Source organism: Stenella coeruleoalba (genome assembly GCF_951394435.1).
Source record: "Stenella coeruleoalba genome assembly, chromosome: 16".
NCBI classification, from domain to species: Eukaryota; Metazoa; Chordata; class Mammalia; order Artiodactyla; family Delphinidae; genus Stenella; species Stenella coeruleoalba.
Window position 1 is genome coordinate 6889739 of NC_137162.1, and position 24756 is coordinate 6914494.

At 42.1% G+C, this 24756-nt stretch overlaps 1 long non-coding RNA gene across 1 annotated transcript in view; it reads left to right on the plus strand.

The window, feature by feature from the left end:
• Window positions 1–3761: 3761 nt before the first annotated feature.
• LOC307174879 overlaps window positions 3762–24756 on the plus strand; it is a 157400-nt gene continuing 136405 nt past the window's right edge. Inside the window, exon 1 of the long non-coding RNA XR_013824192.1 lies at window positions 3762–3890. This is a non-coding gene — a long non-coding RNA (uncharacterized lncRNA). The remainder of the gene's footprint in view (window positions 3891–24756) is intronic.

A 24756-nucleotide genomic window follows, 5' to 3' on the forward strand; every position in this document is an offset into this window, starting at 1 on the left:
TTGTTCTGTGTATCCCTTGAGGAGGAACCAGGACCCTGCCCCAAGGCTGCACCTCCCTTGTCTCTGCATCCCCTCCCTTCCCTGATTAGCAACTGTCCCATGAATCTGCCCTATGGAACTCAGGAAAGGTCATGGAGGCTGGAGTCTGTTCCCTACAAACATGTAATGAGGGACACAGAAAGGCTTCCATGCCAGGAGCCCCACAGGGTGCTGCTCGGTTTCACGCTCACCATGGAGCACGAGGCGGGAGTGGGGGGGTGGGAGGTGGTAAGAGCAGATAGAAAACACCTTCCTGGCTCAGGTGTAAACCCTCCTCTCAATGTCAGTGTGTTGGAAGACTCACACTGTATCCCTCCTGCAGGCACCTCATTATAACTCAAATAACCTTTCTTAAAAATAACCTGTAAAACCCTTGTTTGCGTGGTCTTTGCAACAAAGAGTGAAGTATTAACTGACAGCCCGGTATCAAATTCATCATGGATTTGGAAAGACCGTCTGCTTCCCTTTCTGGTGGGGGGAATGGAGAGATCAGAAATGATCCCCCCTCGCCTCAGAACGAGCGTTCCTGCAAGGCTTCCTTTTCTTGGTCTTTTTTCTCTCTCCACTACAAAGGAAGAGATAATTAAAAAGATTCCTTGATCTATTTTCAAATTATGTCAGAAAAGCAGATTAAAGATTTGATGCTTAGGAAAATGGCGATAAATATTCAAACATAAATTATGGCAGTATTAATAATTGCACATTTGTGCTATGTAACTAGAAAATTATTTGAGCATTAATTCTATTTACATATGTTCATTTAGATTTGTATCCCTGAAGCATGCAAGTATTTGGGGTTTGAAACATTTAATCACTTAGTAAGCAGCCCTCAATAAGATTGCCACTTACTTATTGTCCTTATTGATTTTCCTACACAGGAGAACGCTTGTGGTGAATAGAAACTGACTGCTGAAGTGAAAGAACTCTATCTTTTCTAGTGCAGAACAAAAGCGCCTTTTTTTTTTTTTTTCCCAAGAGCAATCTGTTTTCTTCAGATCATTCCAGCTCAGGGCCAGAATGCTGCTTCATTCATTTGTTCGAAACTCTTCTCCCATTAGTATGGCATCTTGTTGTTTCTAGACAGACACACATTGAGTAGCACTTGGTTTTCTGTTCAAGTTGAATTTTCTAAGTTTCTCTCTGGAGCGTGATGGACAACCCAGGCTCCCAGGAGCACATTTGGTTCTTAGTTGATACAGGGAACCTGCCAACAGAAAACCTTGGAAAGACCTAGAACCCAACTCATCAGCCCAGACATATAGTCTTCCTTAATCTGTTTCCCAAGAAATCCCCTGGGTGACTTCATTGTAAAGCTTTCATAAAGAAGAGGACCTGAAATAAACACAACAGGCCTAATAACGAGAACACGGAGGCCTGAAAACACTCATCAGAACTGTCTGGGGTTCCCAAAAGCCGACTCAAACCAGCTTAAGTGAAAAAGATTTCAAAGTTCAAGGACATCCTCCTCCCAAGGAGGTGGAGCATAGCTCCCACCCCTACACTTTGTGTCTTCCTTCCAAAGAATAGAGTATGGAAAGGGGTTGGGGTGGGGAAGGAATGAGGCAGCAGAGGAACTTGGCAAAGAGGTGATGGAGGCTACCATTGCCAGAGAAGACGCCCCTGACATTCAGAAGATGGTCTGGCTCTCACAGATAGACCATGCTCTTCTCTGATGAGATGCAATCTCACAGATACCAAACTCAGTTATTCTGAGACCATGATTAAGTGAGACAAAGCAAGGCCGCTTTATGCTTTTATCTAAGCACGGGCAAAAACGAGGTCACTATGCCACCCACAAAATACCACACACCCCCCCCTCAGCCAGAGTGAGTGACTGCACCTCTTCACCACGACAGCTTTTTCCGTGTGCAGCCTCCCCATAGATAAGATGTAGTTATAGCTATATCTGTCTATGTAGGTAGATAAATATAGATAAGGATCAATAGCCTTTGGTTAGAGATTTACTATCTCTAGAAAAGAAAAAACATAAAAAGAAATAGATAGTTTAAAATCCAAATTCTGATTTTATAGATGTAAAATGTCCAGGCTGCTGCAAGATGAATACAGCTTATATTCATCATGTCCAGCCGTGCTCAGACAGCACTTCTTTCTGCAGCATGTCCAGCAGTGTTGGTGCCGGCTGACAGAAGGAAAAGCCAGGCTCAAGGAAGGATATTCACTTAGAAGCAACACGAGTCATCCACACACCTTCCTGACTGCGTTCTGTTGCAGAAAGCTTCATCAGTTCAGTAATTCTAGTTAATCTAACCAGATAGTGTAGTTTTATTTTACAGCCATGATCTTCTATTTTGGTGTCAGTTTTTCAACAAAGTATTAATTATGGGGAGGAAAAATTTTGTGCTAGAATCCTTTCCCTATAGATACCAATCATAGAATTGCCCTGCCCTCTGACCATCTAGAGCTTACAGTGCAGAGGAAACCCTCAGTTCCTTAGACCGGCCCCCAAACCATCCAATCAAAGCCCCAAATCTGTGGTAGGTTCTTTCTAGCACCCTCTGCTGAGACCCCCACAGCTCTCCACGGTGTGTGCTCCCTCAGTGCAGGGAGTGACAAACCTAGCTCGTTTAACTGCAGCAGTGTTCTTGGGGGTTGCTGACTAAAGGGCATTCACAGCATCATCAGTGACAATCATGTACCCTTGATAAAATATGATGCGTCTGTTGTCTTCCTTCCCCAAACCTCACAACCCCAGACTAAACATGGGAAAAGGATCAGACAAACCAACACTGAGGGACATACTGCAAAATACCTGACCAGTCCTCCTCAACACTGCCAAGGTCAACAAAAACCAAGGGAAGTCTGGGAAGCTATCACAGCCCGAGAGGTCCAAGACCTTAAGGTTAAACGTAACGTGGAATCTTGGATGGGATCATAGAACAGAAAAGGGGTATTAGAGGAAAACTAACGAAATTGTAATAGAGAACAGAATTTAGTTAACAACAACAAAATTTTCCTTTTTTGAGATAGAGCTGCCTTCAGGGTACAATTAAGATGATGTCCCATCTCTCCGTCGTTTCACCGTGTTGGTCATTTCTCAGGCAGACTTATCTCACTCAAAGCAATGAGGCTGCTGCAGCTTAGGCACATGTGGTCCACGTCAGATTGAGAACCCAGCATAGATTCTCCAGTTGACCCTGCCCCATCCTGCCTGGGCCAACTGTTTCTTCCTGCACTAAGATCCAGCCGTCAGTTACACACAAACCCCGTAGACCAGGAAGATTATTGGAGACTGAGGGCAGCTGGTTCCCCAGGAGAAGGGACACAGTATGACACAACCCCAATCTAGCCCAGTGACAAGAGGGCTTGAAGGGCAGCTACACGTGGCTTCGGGAAAGCCACATCACCACCACCACCCCTGTTGCTTCATCTGCAGGATGGGAGGGTCTTTAACTGTTACCAACCCCCCCCCCCCCCGCCCCCGCCCGAGTCAGTCCCCAACAAGGGTCCTTCTGCCTGGTATTGCTCGTGTCAGCAGAACGAGAGCAAATTTGGTTCGAGCAGGGCTCTGGCGCACGCGCTCTCCTGACAGGCCGTGGGCGAGGCTGCTGTACAGGGATCTTGTCAGTGGGGGAGGGGAGGGGGCGGGGTTCTCGCGAGGCGGGGCCGGTGCGCGGCTCACGCTCCAGATCCAGTGCCCGGCAGGCGCAGCGTCTCTGCGCCCGGCCCGCCGCCGCCATCTTGAATCGAGTGTCGTGTGGCGTCTTCTGAGGTATCGGCGCAGTCGTTTCGCACTGGGAACTCTGGTCTGAAGCGCCGAGTGCAAGCAAGGCCTCTGTACGCGACCCCCTGTGAGCAAGTGATACCAGACTAAGCATAAGGAGGAAAAAAAGGTTAGACTTTATTTTATTACCCAGATTCTATTTTTATTTCCTGAGACTTGTTAATGGGCTTTGCCGGTGACATAACCCCAAAGGAGCAATGGAAAGGTCGAATGTGATGTCAGTCGTCAGTGCCTAGGATGAGGCGATGTTCAGTGAACGTTAGTTTGATCTGTGCCTTTCCTGGTCAAAGAATTAACATGAGTAATCCTACTTGCGCGTGAAGAGTTAAGCAATTGTAAGAAGGCCACACTAGTGCATTAATAGAACTGCATTGCTGCCGTGAGAGTGAAGAATCTTTTATGCTATTAACCTGTGTAAATTTTAAATTTTTAAAAATAGTAAGTTATGTGGGTCACCGCGTTACCCCTGTAACTAAGTGCAACGTTAGCTATCAAATTCTCATTGTTGGCTAATTTATCTTTAAAGACTCAAGAATGCAATTCGAGTCATTACTACCTGTGCCGTATTTCATTTATGGCCCCTGTGAGTCATGGGTCTTCTTTCTATAACTGAAAACGTTTAATGCAATTAATTCAAGAGGTCTGTCACATATGTTGTATAATCAAACTTAACTCAAATTGCATAAATTGGTGCTGTATTTTATGGTCGCGTCCTGGAACTCCCACACAAAATATGACACTGTTCCTAGTAACAGTGGTTGGGTTGGGGGGAATAGAGAAGAATTGTGTTCTTCTTTCTTCATCTTAATGAAGCTTTCATTAATTGTTTTTCTGGAAATATCTTTGCGATGCATTTCTTGAGTTTTTTGAACTTCTGGATTATATAAGCTCACGTTGCTTCTATTTGATTTTGATGGCTTTCTTGGCCTAGTTTCCCTGCAAGTATTTGGTAAGATTGAAAATAATTTTTAGTTGCATTTTCTCATTGTGTCTGTGCTAACGTACTAATGGTTGGTTTTGGAAGCATTGCTACGATCTAATGTCTTTATCTTTGGCTGGATTTTTAAAGGGGTATTTTATTGCCTGTCATTACCATTCACGGTAGCGTCTGGACACTGTCATTCCAGCAGCCTAGTGCGTACCCCATTGCCACTGGCCCGGCCCTCTGTGCTTAGAGAGAATCTCACGCCTTCCCCAAGAGCCACATCTTATTCCTCCAGCACCTCTGCGTTTTGGCACACTTTTGATTTTTCATTGTAGATGTGTTGTTAAAGTTTCAACATGAGAGATAATGCCTTTTAAGATGAGGATAAGCTCCTTGATGCCTGTGGTGATATAATTTGCACAGTATGTTCCCAGCCTTTGCCTAGACTGCAGCACGACCAATGATAGCACATCCCCTATGGGTGGCGATTATGGCCCTTGAGAAATTCTCCAGGAGCGAGACCATGATGCTGAGGGACCAGATCCACCTCCTCATCTGTCAGAAGGGTGACAATGTTGTTTTGCAAAGCGCGTATTGAAGTCTTTCCGCTCAGATGTCTTGATTCGTTTCCTCATGGTGGAACGTGTCTTTGTGTTGTGCTTGGACAGAACCAAACGGATGAGCATGCTCAGATTCAGGCAGCACACCTGCCTCGGCTTTGTGCCGCCCTGATGTGCTTTGCTGCCCAAAAGATACAGGCAGAGACCTGACATTCAGATGAGTGCCACAAACATTCCTGACCATCTACTATGCACCAACCGCCAACCACAGAGCTGGCGGTGGCACGGAAATAAGAAAAGGCACCTGTTGTTAAGGAGCTGGCATCCTAATCTATTTGCTTCAGAATTGGCATTTCTGTCCTCATTCATTCAAGAAATGTGCGTTGTATGCTTGCTCTAGTGCAGGCACTGGGCTAGGTGTTATGGATAGAGGGGTGAGCAAGGCGCACAAGACATCATCCCTGCCCTCGTAGAGTTAAAATCTAGCCCTATTTCTAGGTTAGAAAAAAGACCAGGAGAAACTAGCTTAACTTACAGCAATAACCATGCAGACAGCATGCAATTTTAAAAAGTAACCTTCAACAACCGGCAGTCCAGTGAGCGGGCCGCATCGGGAGAGCAGGGCGGCGGGGACTCGTTGCCAGACCGCATCCTCCTGGTGCTGTGTTCTCCGCTCAGTCACGGCCGGAGACAGGGGACCGGGACCGTCCCTGGGCGAGGTACGACTGACTGCCGGGGAGGGAACGGCTTCCTCACTCCCCATGCTGGGCCAGTTCCGGGCACCGGAATGCGCTTCCATCCAAGGTTTACAGCAGGCTGGCCTCAGCCGGCGCGAGCACGTCGACAAATTTTCGCCATCACCTTCCGCCAATATCACCACCCTTGTGCGTGCGTGAAGAAAGGTGACTTTTGTTTTTGTTTTCCTTTTTTCCCACTGTCCTCTTTCCCCTCGCTGCTGCTGCAATGAAGGAACATCCGTCAATGAGACGAATAAAAATACGGTAATATTTAAAATAAAAAATAAATGAATAGAAAGTAACCTTCAAGGAAAAATCAAAATGGCTTCTTGAAATCTCTGATAGCCTGATGACCACGAGACTATTGCTGCTGCTTCAGTGTCTCAGGGTAAATGCAAACCTCTCTCCTTCACTCTCTCATTTACAAAATACACCTGGCTTTCCCTTTATATCTCATCAAGTGGAGAAAGTGTTGAACTACTATTTAGCTGTATATCCTAGGAGGGTGCCAGTCTCTGGTTTTATTTTGCTACAAAAAAGTATTGCTCACTACACAAATGGATAGGAAACCAAACACTTTCCCAGTGTTTTAAGATAGATTGAGGGAGAAAGCAGCAAAGAGATTTTCTAAACCTCATGGAAACTGGTTATTTTAAACTACTATTAGGTTACCCTTCATATTCATTTGGTGTGCAATGGGATTTTTTGACTAAAATTAGCATTTGGTTATAATTAATACTCTTTAAAGGGCAAAGTGCATATGATTCCAGGGGGAAATAATTCACTGGAGTAGTTTATACTGTTGCTTTCTCTAAGGTAGTGGTTCTCAAATGGGGGCAATTCCCCCTTCCCCAGGGGACTTTGGCAATATCTGGAGACATTTTTGGTTGTCACAACTGAGGGAGGAGGTGCTATTGGCAACTAATGGACAGAGGCCAGGGATGCTGCTAAACATCCCATGATGCACAGGACAGGTCCACACAACAAAGGATTATCTGGCCCCAAATGTCAATAGTTCCAAGGCTGAGAAAGCCTCTTTTAACATAATCCCACTGTAGAGACAGTGCTACCTGTGATGTGTGGGTTAAGTTGCCAAAACCAGAGGAATTTTGTGAAAGCTTTCTCCTCCTGCTCTCTGATTATCTTCTTTGTCTATTTATCCATCATTTAGTTCCCTTGTGTTGTAAAGCTTTTTGTGTTTTTTTATGGACTCAGTACTTAACTATATGAGCTTTTCATGGCCCATTCTAAAATTGTGACTAGTTGTAATGTAAATTGTATAACACATCTCTCTGCAGCCTCAGATTCTGCAACTTAAACCACCTAGGCTGCTTATCTGTCTTCCACCACCTACCTGCGTTTTATGCACTGCGCTTGGCATTCTTGATTGTTCCTTTCATATTAATTTCAATGGTGCCCGGAGGGTACCTCTCACCATATAATAGGTTGCTTTGTGAACAATTCCAGTAAGAGAACCATTCTGCCCAAACAGTGAGATACTCTCCAATGTAAAAAAGATACCCCTCAGTGTATCATTCATGCTTCTAGTGTAGCAGTGTATTCTGCAATTGTATTGAAATTAAAATGAAGATGAATTATTTGCTTCCCCTTTCACTTTAAAAGTGCCCCCACAGTTCCAGGTGTTACTCTCAGCCACACAAAATGGTTAGAGCTTGAAAGTTACCGTTGGACATGGATGAATATTTATTTCATACTTAAATCTGCAAATCATTAAATATCCCTTGTCCTGAGATCATTATTTTCATCATAATAAACTTCTGTTACATTCAGGTTGTTCCAGCTTCTGATTGACCGTTTGGAATATGACAGTTGTTTGTCGCATTTTGTTTGGCCGCAGCTTCCCTTAGTTCATTTGCAATTGTCCCTCGAGTGTAGTTAGCTTTATGTGATGTCTAAAGGAGCTTGCCTCTGTCTTTTCAGAAATCTTTGTCCTGATAGGAAAACTAAAAAGACTTTCTGAAAATGGTGATTTTATTTTTATTTTTTTAATTTTTTTTTAGTGCAGTACTTTTAGTTGGCAGGGAAAGTGGGACATTTCAGATTTTCAAAGATGCTGTATTGGAGCTGTTCACTTGAAAATCAAGTCTGTTACAGCACAAGAGCCCATTGGCATCACTGTCCTATCTGTGGATTAAGAAAAGGCACAGCAAAAAACTAAACTAAAACAGTCTGATATTTTTAAGTTGGGTCTTTCTTTGCAGAAAGGCTCTATTGCCATCTTACTCTGTGGTCACTGAGTTTAAGCCTTTACAGTGAATTTGGACACTGTTGGCATCGCAGACCCCTCACACCCTGGCTGCCCAACACCACACTGAGTGTCCAAGAGCTGCTGATTCTTCTTCTGAGCTGTGATGCCATCTTCCCATCCCTCTCCAGGTCCAACACACCTTCCCACACAGCCATTGGTGGGCCGGCTCCTGCCTCGTCTTCCATCCTTGTGCCGTGTTTCTAATTTATCCTGTATACATGTAGGCTTGAGTAGTCATCCTAAAACTTCAGTTGCCTCACTTCCTGCACCATTTCAGAAAAGCAAAGACCAGAAGTTCTCTAGCCTGTCCATTCAGGCCTTCTGCAGTTGGGCCCTAAGATTGATTCTCTCCTCCACATTTCACCTACCCCTGTCCTGGAATACTCAGTTCCAGGCAAGCAGCTTTATTCTCTGTCTTACAAAAATGCCTTTCCCTTTCTTATCATTGCCCCCCCTCACCAGCAATGAGTCATTCTTTTTGAAAATCCTGTGGAAATTCAGATGTAACCTTCATGAGCTTCCCTTGATCACCCCAGTTAAAAGGGGAAGTCTCTTCCTTTGAAATTAATTTATAGGTCACTTGTTCTTACTACTTGTTTCATTGAATTCAGGTCTCTCCTCCAATGGTCCTGCTTCAGAAAGCCTTTCCCTTTTAAAGTAGCACCCCAGCCATTCTCTGTCCCTTTACCCTATTTAATCTTCCACTAAAAAGTAAGCTTCATGAGGGGAGGGCCTGTGTCTGTCTGGTTCACCACTCAGCTTCACAGCAACTAGAATAGGCCCTCAAATGTATTTGCTGAATAAATGTTTCTAGGTCCTTATCTTCTTTGTAGTGTTAGTTGTCTTTACACTGAACTTTGAATATATCTTGTCTAGATTGTGAGTTCCTTTGCAGGGGGGTAGGGGTAGGGTGATCATGTCTTACCACTTTTGTGTTCTACCCCCCTTTCCTTCCCCCCCTGCTCCTCCTGAAAAATAAAAAAAGAAACAAAAACATAACCTCATGGGACCATGAACATAGTAGGCAGAATGCCTGGTACACAGTGGATGTTGAATAACATGTTGTAATAAGAGTGTTTTCAAAAGAATATTAATCAGACTTCTGCTTCTGGCCAAGATGAAGTAACAGGTTTTACAGATTTACTATTCCACCAGAACAACTAAAAAGCAAGGCAAATTATTAGAAGCAATGACTTTCAAGACATTGGACATCAAGCAATTAAGAAAAGAGATTCCTGAGAGGTGAAGAACTAATGAGATGAGTTCTATAATTGCCCCAGATTTCTGCCTGGAGAAAGTTTCCAGGCCACAGCAAAGGAGGGGGAAATCTAGGCAGAGTGCAGTGGATTCCCTGAATTGAGGAGACGGAGCAGGGAGTCCTGGGATGCCAAGGCAACTAAGAGACAGAAAGGAATACTGTAGAAGACAGAGCTGCACAAAAAGAGTTCTGGAGCTCTACAGAGTGTCCCACTAGAATATTCAAATGAGAACTGATCAGTGCATCCATATGAGGAAATTATTCAAGGCCAGGGAAGGAGTCACCCAAAAGGGTTAGAGAGAATAGTGCCTGAAGTTCATGGAGGGCAGAGAATAGTGCCTGTTTCCAACAGCCACAGGGGAAAACCTCATAATTCATGGCATATTAGAGCACTGTGAAGGGTCTTGACTCAGAAGTGGGTTATCAATCCTGGACTAAACACATCTCTGGTTCCACCTAACAAAGCTTAAAAGCAAGACCCAAAAAGATCAAACTGTTTCCAAATAATTTAACTGGGTCCCAGATCAAAGCTCAAGAATATTTTTAGGAATGAATGAATAAATAATTTAAAAATTACCAAGCATACAAAGAAGCCAAAAAATACAATTCAGTCAATTGAAACTGATGGATAAATGACATCAATGATAGAATTAGTAGGCAAGGACCTTAAAACAATTATTGTGACTATATTCTATATAAAGAAGCTAGAGAAAGACTGAATATGTTAAGCATAAACATGGAAGACATAAATAAAGGACACAAGTCGAGCTTCTAGGGTTGAAAACTACAACATCAAAGACTTAAAAATACACTAGATGGGATTAATGCAGGTTAAACATCAAAAGAAAAGCTTAGTAAACTTGAAGACATGGCAATAGAAACTATCAAAAAGGAAATATACAGAAAAAAAACTGACAGTAAAATGAAAGAGCATCAGTGAGCTGTGGGACAACCTCAATAGGCTTAATTTTCCTATAACTGGAGTCTCTAAAGGAGAGGAAAGAGCAGGGAAGGAAAAATATTTGAACAGCAATAACTAGAATCTTTCCGAATTTGATGAAAGCTATAAACCCATAGATAGAAGAAGCTCAACAAACCCAAGCTCAAGAAACACAAAACTGTACCAGTGCACATCATAACCAAATCACTTAACACAAGTGATAAGAAGAAATCTTAAATGAGAAACAGAAGAAAAACATATCACACACAGAGGAACAAAGATGGATAACAGCAGATTTCTTGGTGGAAATAATGCAAGCTATAAGACAATGAAGCAAAATCTTTAAAGTACTGAGGGGAAAAGAGAAAAAAAGTCTCAATCTAGAATCTTTACCCAGCAAAAATATCTTTCAAAATAAAGGCAAAACGTACATATACATACAAAAGCTGGAACAGTTCATCACCAGCAGACCTGAGCAACAAGAAATATTAAAGGAAGTCCTTCAGGCAGAAGGAAAATGATACAAGATGGAAATACACACGGAAATGAAGAGTACCAGAAATGGTAACTACAAAGTTAAATATAAAGATTTTTTTCATATTGTTTTAATCTCTTTAAAAGATAATCTACTACTTAAATAAAAAATAGCAAAGTATGATGGGTTGATAGTATATAACATACGTGAAATATATAACAGTAGCACAAAGGCCAGGAAGAGAGAAATGGAAGTATATTCTTGTAAGCTTCCTATGACAAATGTGATGTGGTGTAATAACATTTGAAGGTTAACTGTAAAAAGTTAAATATATATACTATAAACCCTAAAGCAAACAGTAAAATAACATAATAAAGAGCAATAGCTAATAAACCAACAAAGCAGATAAAATTGAATTTTAAAAAAACAATCCAGAAGAAGTCACAAAAATAGGAAAAAGAGAACCAAGAACTGATGGGACAACGAAAAACAAAAACAAAAAACATCTAGATGGTAGCTTTAGACTCCTAAATGGTTGAGTGAGAGTCTTAGCAAATCCTCTCCTCCCCAAAAGCAACATAAAACTAGAAAATGGTCACAGATAATCATTTCAGGACTCTAGGAATTGACCAACGACAGACAACAGATTGAGAAGTTATTCAATGAAACTACTGAATCTTGAAAGGAACAGTGGGAGCCTGTGGAATTTTAGCCTACAGCTACTGCCTTCCTCCCCTTCCCGCCAGCTCCACTGTGTGGTAGTTCTACCAGGATGTGGGAGAGAGGCTGCCTTTATTTCCAGCAAAGTGCAGAAAAATCCATGCTCAAGAAATGCTGAAGGAAGTTCTTCAAGCTGAAAGGAAATAATGACAACTATAACTCAAATGCACACAAAGGAATAAAGAGAACCAGTAAAGATAATTATAAAAGTATAAGTATATATTTTCTCTTATTAATTGATTTAAAAGAGAATTACACAAACAACAATTATAAAACTGTATTATTGAGCTTGCAACATATAATTATGTGACATATGTGACAATAATAGCACAATGGAGGGGCTAGGGAATGGAGGTGTACTGGAGCAAGGAAATAACTCCAAATGGTAACTCAAATCCATATGAAGAAATGAAGAGTACCTACATGATAAATATGTAGGTTAATATAAAAGACTTTATGCATACATTTGTCTTTCTTCTGTTAATTTCTTTGAAAGATATGATTATAAAAAGCAATATTTAGGGCTTCCCTGGTGGCGCAGTGGTTGAGAGTCTGCCTGCCGACGCAGGGGACACGGGTTCGTGCCCCGGTTTGGGAAGATCCCGCGTGCTGCGGAGAGGCTGAGCCCGTGAGCCATGGCCGCTGAGCCTGCACGTCCGGATCCTGTGCTCCGCAGTGGGAGAGGCCACAACAGTGAGAGGCCCGTGTACCGCAAAAAAAAAAAAAAAAAAAAAAAGCAATATTTACAAAACTGTATTGTTGAATCTGTAACATATATAGATGAAATTATATGCTGACAGTTGCATAAAGAAGGGAGAAAGGAATGGAGCTAATTGGAGAAGAGTTTTTCTATTTTCATGAAATTAAGTTAGTTTTAATCTGAAGTATATTATGATAAATTAAGATGTGCATTATAATCCTCAGAGAAACCACTAAGAAAATAATTCAAAAAGAGTTAAAAAACCAACGAAGGAATTAATATGGTACACTAGGAAATACCTATTTAATACAAAAGAATGTATTTTATATTTAATACAAAAGAATGCAGTGAAGAAGAAACAGGAACAAAAAGGCTATGAGACATATAGAAAGCAAATAGCAAAATGGCAGGTGTAAATTCAACCACATCAATAATTACATTAAATATAAATGGGTTAAACACTCCAATCAAAAGACAGATTATCTGACTGGATTAAAAGCAAGTACAAAAACAAAAAAACAAGATCCAGCTATTTATGTCTTTCTGCTCTTCAAAAGACACTGGTAAGAAAATGAAAAAATAAACTTTGGACTTGGAAAAAACATTTGCAAATCACAAATGGCTAAAATTAAAAAGACTGATGGTAAGAAGTGTTGGACAGGATAAGGGACAACTGGAACTCTCACTGCTGGTAGGAATGTAACATGGTACAACCAGTTTGGAAGACATTTCAGCAGTTTCTTACAAAGTTAAACATACATCTACCATATAAAACAGTCATTACACTACTATATATTTATCTAAGAGAAATGAAAACTTAAATTTACACAAAAACTTGTACACAAATGTTCACAGCTTTATTTGTAGTAGACTCAACTGGAAACAGCACAACTGTCTATCAACAGGTGAATGGAAAAATAAGTTGTATATCCTCACCATGAAATACTACTCAGAAATAAAAGGAATAAATTACTGATACATGTAACAAACATGGATGAATCTTAAGATAACTATACCAAGTTAAGGGAGCCAGACCAAAAAAAAGAAAAAAAGGATACATACTGTGTGATTCCAATTATGTGAAATTATACAAAATGCACACTAATTTGTAGTGACAGAAGTAGATCAGTGGTTGCCTGAGGAATTGAGGGGGTGGGCTGGTGGAGAGAGGTGGGAGAGAAAGATTACAAAGGGGCATAAGGAAAGTTTTGGGGTAATGGATATGTTCATTATCTTAATTGTGATGATGATTTCACAGTTGATATAAATGTCAGAATGTATCAAATTGTACTCTTTAGACATGTTTATTGTATGTCAGTTATATATCAAAGTTTTTTTTTTAAGGAATACTAATCAATGAAGTATACTGCTCCAGCTTACCTACACCTTTCTCCTTCCCCAAAACTATTAACCTAAAGCTACGTAGTAGCAATCCCATAAATGCTCCTTGAACTTGTGAATGAGTAAAAGAATGAATAAATGAGCCCAGTTACCAAGCTGTTATTTATCCTAATGTAAATTCCTCAATATTTTCATTTCCCACGGAAAAAATGTGAACATGCAGTTTATTTTTTCAGGACAATTTTCTTGTGTAGCTGGACATTGATCCCAATTTCAGAACACTTAAAATATGGACCACGACGTAGCTTTACAATTTATGGCTCTAAAATTTATAGCAAACACAAAGTGGGTGTCACACTCAGTAATTAGAGTTATTCATTTTACCATATTAAGGTATCCAAGAATTGCTTCTGCCTGCAAACCTATTTCTTAAATCAATAAATTGATATCTTTTAGACTACGGTTCACATAAAATCCAGGTGATTTGTGCTTTTATAATATTGCTGTAGTTACCTATCAGAATTTAAGGTTCTATTCCAGATATTCTCTTAAAAATAACTGATTATGATGGTTATAAAAACTAGAACTCTAGGGGAAATAGCTATTGAACCTATGAAATATTTATAAACCTCTTTTATTGTGGGTCCTTTTTACTGGATTCTGATATGCATGCGCTATCATTTGTCCAGCTTCTTCCAGATGTTGGGCTCTTGCTCTTCAAAGAGTAATAGGCGATTTGTGTCCCAGATAATTTATGCAGCAGCTATTAAGCAATCAATAGTATTTCAATTTCTCAAACAGTCCCTTAGCTTAGTTAGTTTCATAAAGCATCACTTTCATACTACAAAAACAGCATCCTCCTTAAGAAAAGATCCAGGTCATAATTAAATTGCATTGAAATTTTTACTTGTCAGTGCTCTGATAATGGTGAAGTTGAATCCATGGGTCCGATGAGAGGCAGTGTGCCTTTAGAAAAGAGCAGGAGCCTTGAACTCATGACCTGGGTTCAAAGTCTGGCTGCTCTACTTGTGACCTTGGACAGATCCCTATCTGCTTTTCTCATTAGTTTAGACAGTGAATGTATATTACAAATACCTTGCAAAGTTCTTTTGAGGACAAAATAAGATAATAATTATTAAAAAAAACCCAAAACACCAGCATGGTGCTTAATACATAGTATGTACTCGACAGATCAATAAATGTTAGCTTATTATTTTCATAGACTATTCAATTTTCATTTAGAGTAGCAGGTAATATTAGCTCTGCCACTTGCTAGCTGTGACTTTAGATAAGCTGGGTCTCGGTTTCAGCATCTGAAAAATGAGAATAATCTTGTTTTAAGGATCAAAACTGGATAATTTATATTGAAGAGTTTTGTCAGTTGCAGAGTATTTGTAAAGGTGAGATGGTCTTTATCTCTCAAACCTTTGGCCAGGCATGGTGTTTGCTGGAGATGGGAAAGTGTTGTAACTAAATGTCAGTGGCCTCACTGGGTAGGATTCCATACTGAGTGGACAGGCCTAAAAAAAAGATTTTCACCAAAAATATATGAATAACTTAGCTTGGGTCTGTGCTAGGCCCTGGGATCCAGTGCTGAACAAGCCAACAAAATCTTGCTCAGAGAAAGCAAGGCTGTGGACCCAGGCAGCAAAGGGCCCGGAGAGGCGGGGGGCAAGGACCAGTCAAATCTGTTTCCAAGTTCTGTTGCTTTTGCTTCTAAGTAACTCCGCAGTCCGTTCTGTTCTTTTCATCTCCATCCACTACCGTGGTAAAATGGCCCTCGTCACTGTATATCTTTGCTACTATTTATATACATGGCACTTGCTGTTCATTTCTAAATAATAATTACGAATAATAACAAATTAAAAGGTTGTGTGTTTTTTAAAATTTTATTTATTTATTTTTGGCTGCATTGGGTCTTCATTGCTGTGTGTGCGCTTTCTCTAGTTGCGGCGAGTGGAGGCTCCTCTTTGTTGTGGTGTGCGGGCTTCTCATTGCAGTGGCTTCTCTTGTTGCAGAGCATTGGGCTCTAGGCGCGCAGGCTTCAGTACTTGCAGCATGCGGGCTCAGTAGTTGCGGCACATGGGCCCTAGAGTGCGCGGGCTTCAGTAGTTGCAGCACGCGGGCTCTAGGGCACTTGGGCTTCAGTAGTTGTGGCACGTGGGCTCAGTAGTTGTGGCTTGCGGGCTCTAGAGCGCAGGCTCAATAGTTGTGGCAGACAGGCTTAGTTGCTCTGCGGCATGTGGGATCTTCCCCGGCCAGGGATCAAACCCATGTCCGCTGCATTGGCAGGCGGATTCGTAACCCCTGCGCCACCAGGGAAGTCTAAAAGGTGTATTTTTACCCTCATTTCCAAAGTGTTTTCTTTTTGTTATTGCTAGTCAGATTTTAATGCAGTATGGGTAACAAAGGTGGCCTCTGAGATTTATGCTTTTTGGAATTTTTTTAGATTTTATTTTTAGCATAATTCATGTTTAATTTTTGTGAATGCTTTTTGGATGTTTGAAGAGAGTGACAGTTCTCTATTTTTGTTTAGAAAATTCTATATAGCTACTAGATCAAGCTTATAAGTTGTGCTATTCCAGTAACATTTGGGCTCACTTTTATTTTTGTCAACTTGATCTGTAAATTTCTGAGAAATGTCTCCTGCAGCCATGATTTCCTCTAGTCTCAGTTTTCCATAAATCCTATCCCATTTGCTTCCTTTTATCCAAGAAATCACTAACATTCCTATTTCTTCTCAATGTTATAGAGTTAATATTTAAAAAATTATTTTACCTACTATGTCTAGAGCTTGGGGGCAGGAGTAAAAATAGATGCCTATACCCAATGAACCTGCTTTTCTATTATTATTATATGTGTCCGAAATTCATATTCTAGAAGGTGCCTGTGTTGGGGGTTGAGGAGGTCTGCACAAGCATTCCAGAAGTGCTACATCCACTGCAGGTCCTCTGTGCACAAGTGTTGATGTGTAGAAGGCAGACTGGGGTCTAAAGCATGGTTCTTAGCCTAGGTCTGCATTTACCAGCTGTGTCACCTTAGCAAGGTATTTCATCTCCTCTGCTCAGTTTCCTGGTCTGTAAAATGGGGATAATAATAGGAATGGCCTTACCCGGTTGTTGTGACATTACATGAAATAATAGGTATGAGGCACTTAGAAGAGATCTGGCACAGTGGAACCCCTCAGCAAATACTTCAGAGAGACAGTCATGGGTCTACAGAGCATTTCACTGAGCTCAGCCACCTCTGAGACTACAAGAACAAGAGGCAAGGTTGAGCTCTGAAATCTCTTTGTATTTGCCTAGCTCTGCGCTGAATACAATTAGGTGCTTAATAGATATGTTTGATTATTAGGCTGAGTTGAAGCATGGTTCTTACACTTGAGGAGTTTCCACTCTAATGGAGAAAAGAGAACAAACAAAAACCCAAATTCCCAAGAACACAAATTAGATTTACATAAAAAGGCACAAATATATCTCACCAATTGCAGGCTGAGGGGTTGCTAGAATAATTAGAATCATCCAAACAAAAAAGGATTGGTTCTGTAAATTCACCTCCAACCTAGAATCAGTTATAGGTTCTTTTGAAGTATGAAGATGAAAGAAGGCCTGCGCATGGAATGTAATTTAATGTGTGTTTTTTCAAAACTTTCTTTTGTGAGTTGTGAGAGAGAAGTCACCAGAAAGGTGGAAATAAATATATTAGAACAATTTCATCATGAACCAGTGCTCACTAAACATTGCCTGAAGGCATGCTTTGTTTAGCCAATTTTACTTTAAAAGGTTTTCCTATTGTCTTACACCAGGTAGCCTCTCAATTTCATTGAAGCTGCCTGGAGACATTTGAATCTGTGGCCCCTTCACAACATTCTAAAGATGCCTCCATTCCCTTCAGAACTTGTAGGATCATTCTGTTGAATATATTCAACTTATCTTAGAGGATTTTGTTTGTTTGTTTGTTTGTTTGTTTTTGGCCGCTCTGCTTGGAGGATTTTAGTTCCCCAACCAGGGATCGAACCCAGGCCCCAGCAGTGAAAGTGCCAAGTCCTAACCACTGGACTGCCAGGGAATTCCCTTTAATTTTTTTTAAAACCAGAGATCTTTCAAATCAATTGTGATGAATAACAAGCATGATCAAGAAAGTAATTAATTCCATTTTGGGGTCAGAATGAAACACAAATATAATGTGATCGTAAGATCTTCTGCTTATATAGTGCTCACCATATATACTAAGCATATATAGTAATCAAAACATCATCAGTTATCTGACTACTAATTTAATTCATTTTTACAAAAGAGCTATGTGAGTGAGCAGTAGAACTGGGATTAAAACAGAAGCAACATGACACAGTTTCTGTGCTCTTCCCCATGGTACTGTGTGGCCATTTGTAAGTTATTAGACTGATTTTCTTGTGTGACTCGTAAACTGGTTCAACCTTGTGACAGCGCTGGGATTCTCAACACCAGATACTGTAAAGCAGAGATGCCAAGTGATTGCCTTAGATTAGTGGAAATTTGAGATGGAGATTTATACTGACATTTTAAGTGCATCACAACTGGGTTTCGAGATTATTGGGTTTCATTCTACTTTCCAGTGGTGGTTTCCTCTGGAAAAATTATTTGGCTTTTTTCCCGTTTCCTTATTTATAAAAGGCAACTAGCATCTGCCCACTCCCTACTTTGTGATGATGTGAAGAATAATTACACATTGTGTGCCTGGTTTTGAAGAGCACCATGTTAGGGACATGCTATTCATGAATGATGTATTAGCCTTTACTGCATATACTTTATGCTCCTTCTGAGACTGTACTCTTGACTTCTTTCACTGATGTTGTAACAAACACAGTGGAATTAGTTTTCTTTGATCGTTGCCTGTAGTGGTCAGATAAAATCCTTTCCTGAAATATTTCTCAAGGGACACTTGTCAGAGATGGGGCAGCATGCTAGACTGGATGGAGACTCACTCACTTCCCAGAATGAGATGGAAGCCAGGTCGAAGGACCCAGTCACCACTGAGGGAGGGGCTTTGGGGGGATGCATAAAGAGAACAGCCAAGCAACCCCAAACAGTGTGTCTGGGGGGCAACCACTCCTGCTCACCTCAGATTTTGGAATTTTGGGGTATCCAGCCAGGATGATGGGATCCAGCAGAGACAAATCAGAAGTCTGGCAGGGAGTGGGTCATTGTTCAGAAGATCTGACCATGACCTCCGGAGGAGGATTAGGGCAGGATGCAGGCCCCATGGAAGGGAGTTTAGCAAGAGATATATGAGGCAAGTGTGCCAAAGTGCCACCCTAGAGTGAGGAACTGGGCTATGGAGCAGGGCAGCCAGCTGTCACCAAGTAGGGAAACTGAGTCAGTAGCGTATTCAGAGAGCCTTGAGCCGACCGCAGTGACGGAGGAACAAGTGCTGTGGCTCAGAATCTGCATGAACCCAGAGTTCAACCCAGGGGCAAAGGGCTCTGGGGCTGGATACCATAAAGGCCCCTCTGTACCAGTGGTATCAGTAGAGATAAGGAGCTGCAGGCCAGCTCCCAGAGGCCAGCCAGAGAAGGGATGATTTGCCTCTGAGGGGGTTGCTTTGGAGGGTGGGGTGTGCCACCACATTGCACAACTCCAAGGCCCCATTCTCACTGCAGTCTGTGAATTTTGTCCACTTCTCCCCCGCCCAACCCCTGCCGTCGTGCAGTGCACAGCCTGCTAGGCTTCAGGCAGCATTCCTGGGCTGTGGTTCTCTCTGGGGGAAGCCATCTGCAAACCTAATTGCTGGCAAATGGGGGAGTAAGCCAGCAGCCAGCACTGTCCATCCATCCACAGGTGCTCTGCAGTGCCAGGTTGCCAGATGCCATATTCACTCATCTTTCACTTTGTCTTATCTGGCCATAGAGTGAGGAAGGAAGAACTATGTAACGAGAAGAAAGAGTGAATACTGGGGACATGGAAAAGGACGCATAGAAAGATGCCATGCCTTGCCAACATGATTTCCTACAGATTGAATTAGCAGTTTTCTGCTGCACACTTTTCATTATACTGAATTCTGATACAGAGGTATAACATTGTAATACTGATATAACAGAGGTAGAAAGGACACTTTTCATCATGGTCCTGTTTATTCTTATCATGGTCCGGTTTATTCTTATCATGGTTCTGTTTATTCTGTACTTAGCCTTTCCTTTTATTTTTAAAATAGGTCATTGAACATGAATGGTCGTGGAAAATTTACTCTAGTATAATTGCATATAATCCCCAAACTTCATCCAAAAACAATTCCTGGGTAGCAGAGAACTGTCACATTCAGTTGTGTTTCTTCATCACATCAACCTTTGGGGGGGAAAAAGCAATTTCATTTGCTTCATTTTCATACAGAGTAGAAGCCCAATTGTGCTTTTGTGATTAAGTTCCCTCATATGAAGAGAAAAGAATACATCTATGAAATGTGCATTGAACCCAAATGGAAAAGTTAATTCAAAATAAAAAGCAATGATTATCTTGTGTTTATTAATGAGATAAATATTTAATAAAATATCTGTTTCTATTTAAAACATGGCAATTTAAAAGCATTTTTGGACATAATAGCACATTAAGGGCTTGAGTTACTAATTGGATTAAGTACTCCGAATTTTTCAACCAATCATCTCTTGGCCATGTCTTATATCTTCACAGAAATAATGGGGGAGTTTGAGTGACAACAACCTCATCAAACCCCCTTTGCCTGTCTTAGGATAAGGCCTTATCTGCACATTAGAGTCCTAAGGCGGAGGCTTCACAGGTTGTGCTGGGAAATCTCAGGGTATATTGATGCCAGATTTCATCAACTTGTAATTTGGAGTTTTAAAACACTCAGGTTTTGGCAAGATTTTTTTAACCCACTTGTACCCTTGCCAGAAATCATCCCTCTCTTGACACCATCAGCCCTCAGCAGGACCAGGAATTCTCTTGTCAGGAACCTGACCAGCATATCAGGCCCAAGGGAGGGCTGAGCCTGGTCCCCAGTCACTGCTCCTATGGCAAGATAGATTCACTCCTTGTTTGCACCTCACACATCTTTATATCTCTCTTGCTCATGTGCCCATTTCCTCCTTTTTTTTTTTTCTGGGCAGCACTGTAGCCCAGTGGAAAGAATAGGTTCTGAAATCCTATAAGCCAGCTTCAAAGCCTGTTTCCCTTCAGATGGGGCAGGCCAACAAGCTGGAGACTCGGGGGAGAGTTGCAAGTCGAGTCCGAAGGCAGTCAGCTGGCAGAATTCCCTCTTGTCTGGGGGACATCAGTCTTTGTTCTATTCAGGCCTTCAACTGATTAGACGAGGCCCTCCACATTATGGAGGGCAATCTGCTTTATTCAGTGTCTACCAAGTTAAATGTTAATTTCGTCCAAAAATCACATTCACAGAAACATCCAGAGTAATGTTTTACCAATTGTCTGGGCACTGTGGCCCAGCCAACTTGTCACATAAAATTAACCACCATGGCATGATAGTCAAACATCCTGTAACTGAGATGTCACAGGCATCTCAAGTCAGAACTGGACTCAGGCCATAACCAACCAGTACAGCTGCCCTGTGTGACTCTGGGCAAGTTGCTCAATCACTGTGTGCCTCAATTTCCTCATTTTTTAAATGGGGGTAACAATCCCTACTTCCCAGAGTCATTGAGATCCTTATATAATACAGCTGGCTCAGAGCTGAAATACATTTGAGTTCCTTTTCAGGGCACAGAGCATGTGTTTTCCCGTCTGACTGTTGCAGTTATTTAAGTTATAGTTGTTACAGTTATTTCGGTTTCTGCTGAATTCATTTGCTATTAAACTCATAGTTTTGAGCACATAGTATGTGCCAGGCGCTGTTCTGGATGGGGGACCTAGTATTGTGAATAAACAAAGCAGAGCTCCACTCTCTGCAACATACGTTCCAGTGGGATGGGGAAGGGCAGACAAGGCAAACAATAAACAAGTAAACAAAATAAATTAAAGAGATCAGTGCCATAAAGAAACTGCCTCAAGGCAGTGGAATAGAGGCAAGAGCAGGTGAGCTGGTTGCGGGGGAGCCTCAGGGAAGAGGTGACATCTGAGCTGTCCTGTGAACAGCAGGGAGGAGCCAGCCTTGAGATGCTCCAGGGGCTGCATTCCCAGTAGAGGGGACCACAGGTACAGAGGTCCTGAGGAGGTCAGTGGACAGCAGGAAGAGAAGAAAGACCAGCGTGGAGGCTGGAATATGGTCAGCTAGCGGGAGAGTGTTGGTAGCTGAGGTCAGAGACATGGGTGCTGTAGAGACGGGGGAGGCTGGCAGCTAATGTAGGATCTTGTAGGTCAGACTAAAGGGTTGGGTTTTATTCCCAGTACACTGAGACTTAGTTTGATGGAGGGTTTAAAGCAAGGAAGTGATGCAGAAAGATTTTTAAAAGATCACACTAGCCAGTGTGTCGTACAGTACTGCAAGGGGCAAGTGTGGACACGGGAGGACTAGTTAGGAGGCTATTTCCCCAGTCTAGGTAAGAAATAGAGGTAGCTGGGACCAGTTGGGAGCAGCGAGATGGAACGACATGCGTGGATTGAGGGTGTGGTTTGGAGGTGGAGCCGTTTGTGTGGGAGAGACAGGTGCAAGCTGAGTAGAGAGAGAGTGAGTTGGGTTTAGCTTGAGCAGGTGGCAGACGGTGGAGCGATTCTCTGCAGTGGTAAAGGCAGGAGAAGAAGCACCTGTATTTCTTCCCTCATATGTGATTGGTGTGTGAGCTGAGAAAGGACAGTGCAAATTCAAGAGTTCTGTGTGACCATGTTAAGTCTGAGGTGCCTGGAGATGCCAAGCCCGATGCATAAGCCCCAAGGGAGAGATCAGGACTGGAGGTATAAACCTGGTATCTCATCACCCCTAGGTAGCACTGAAAGCCACGAAGCTAGATGAAATTAGCAAGGGGGAGGGAGGTAAAGAAGACAGCCTGCTGAGACTAGGGTCTCTCGTGGAGGAGGGGGAACTAGCAAAGGAGACTGGGAAGAAGCCATCAATGATTTAGGTGACCCTGAAGCCACGTGGAGAAAAAAGATACTTTCAAGGAGAGAGTGGTTAACTGTTAGATGCTGCTAACAGGTTAGATGAAATGAGGACAAAAAAAGACCATTGTGTTAGACGGTTTGGAGGAACCTTGGGCACCCTGATGAGAGCAGCCTTAGGGGACCATTGGGGCACCAGCCCAGTTGGGGAGATGGCTGAGGAGAGGATGGGATGGGAGGAGGTGGACGCACGCATCAACACTTCCAAAAAGCTTTAATGTGACGGGAGCAGAGCAAGGGGCCTGGGGAGTCAAGGGAGGGATTTAGGTGGTGGTGGGAGATACTCATCAAACATGCCTAAGTGCTCATGGAGATGATCTGATGGAGAGAGAAACTGGTCCTACAGGAGTGAGGGTGTGGAATTGCATGATGAGGCAAGAGGGGCTGGAAGGCAGAACATGAGGAGGCGAGTTGCTTTCTGTAGAAGCAAGGGCACTTCTTTCACAGTGTAAGAGTGTTGGTGCAGAGTGTGGGTCCCCATGCAGGTAACTGGGCAAATTGGCTGATGGGAACAGGAGGGTGTCTCTTTTCTCAGGGAGGTAGGAGGCAATTAGGAGCTTAATGCATTTAAGGAACAGAAGAAAAACCAGTACAGCCAGAATACGGTCAGCAAGTGGGAGAGTGTTGGTAGCTGAGGTCAAAGATGTGGAGGATAGCAGATAGCAGATAGTGAATAGTGAATTGTTGATAGTGAACACGGAAGAGTACTGAGGGGTTTGAGAAAAGAGGAACTGTATGAAAGTTATTTTGGAGATGAGGAAAGGAAAAATGCCAAAGAAGTTTAGAAGAATCATCAAGTAGTGTTATGTGCTGATTTTGAGGATGGACTCAATCCAAGAGCACATTGCAGCTATTTGGCTGTTGGCCTGGGGTGAGCGGATGGTAAGCATCCCTGCAGTCTGCGCTTGGCCAGGCAGGTGAGAAGGTGCGGGAGTGGGGCAGTGAGCAGTTGGAGGAAGAGCAGCAGCAGCTGCCACCGCAGAAGCCACCAGAACGGCGATGAGGCAGGGGATGGGGTAAGACTTCTCCTACCACCTACCTCTCTCTAATCTCCTGTCCATGCTGTCCATTGACCCAGCTGAAAATCAGAGGGCAAGGAAACCAGGCATGTGGTCCACAGAGCAGGAGATGGGGGAGAGCATAAGGAAAGAACCAGCCCAGGAGGAGAGAACGGGCATGAGGAAGATGATGGATGATGCACAGATATTCTAGTGACAGCCCCCAGCTAATAGAAGATGTGCTGCTTGAGGCTGAGAACAGTGTCGTCAGTTCTTTTCCTCCCACAAAGTTTAGCACAGGGCACTTCATGTAAAGACCCAGCAAATGCTGGACCCAATCAGGTGGTTGATGTGATTAAGTGCTCTGGCTACCTCAACTACCTATGGTTAGTGATTTACAAGATAAACATCCTCTAAATACACTGTAAGTCTCAAGAGCCCTGAGTTCTTACCTACTTGAAACCCAATAATCTCATATCTCATACTTGAATCAAGTGAATAATCTAAGACATATATTTAATTAAAACCACTTAATGCACAAGTTGCCATGTAAGTTGTAAAAGGAAAAAAAAATAGCAAACAACCTGCCTAAAGCAACAGGAGGACGGCCATAGGAACTGTGGAACACCCACTAAATGGAATTTCTGGAAATGTATAAACGATATTTATGAAAGATGTATAATAACAACAGTAAAAGTATATCCTGTGATGTTTACCGACAATGCAAACTTGCATACAGAAAATCTAAATTATGGAGGGAAAAAAGGCAAAAATTGTGTATACAAGAGATGGAGTGGAGAAAACCCCACAAAACTGAGATTGTAAATCTTTTCCCTCTTCTTTTTTTCTGTTTTACTGTATATTTCAAATCTTCAATAATTTTATTCTAAAAATATATCCTTAAGGAACCAATGGAAATCAGGAAGTAATAACACCTTTTGCAAAAGTGTCCATGGAATTTGGCAAATGGGACTCTTCCAGCATTTTCTCTCCCTGCCTCCATTGCTTGTG